Genomic DNA, 274 nt, shown 5'->3' with positions numbered 1-274 from the left:
CCGTTGACAAGGGTGTATAGCTGTGCGCTTTTGTCAACGGTAGACACATCCTGGGTCACGATCGATGCCCTGCATCTTGCATCTAGCATACAACGTCGTCGTCGCCTCTAGACTTCCTGCTCCACTGGAGCCCTGATGTTATTAACAACATCCGACGAAGAGCTGCTCGCCGCAGTCTTTAGGATAAGGTGCCACTCCACGCGCATCTCTAGAGCCTTGCTCACGATGTCTCGGTCGTCGTCCGATGCCACTTGGGCACGCAGCGACTGCTTCG

This window comes from Plasmopara halstedii (genome assembly GCF_900000015.1).
Source record: "Plasmopara halstedii genome assembly, contig: Scaffold_194, whole genome shotgun sequence".
Lineage (NCBI taxonomy): Eukaryota > Oomycota > Peronosporomycetes > Peronosporales > Peronosporaceae > Plasmopara > Plasmopara halstedii.
Note: the sequence above shows the minus strand (reverse complement) of the source record.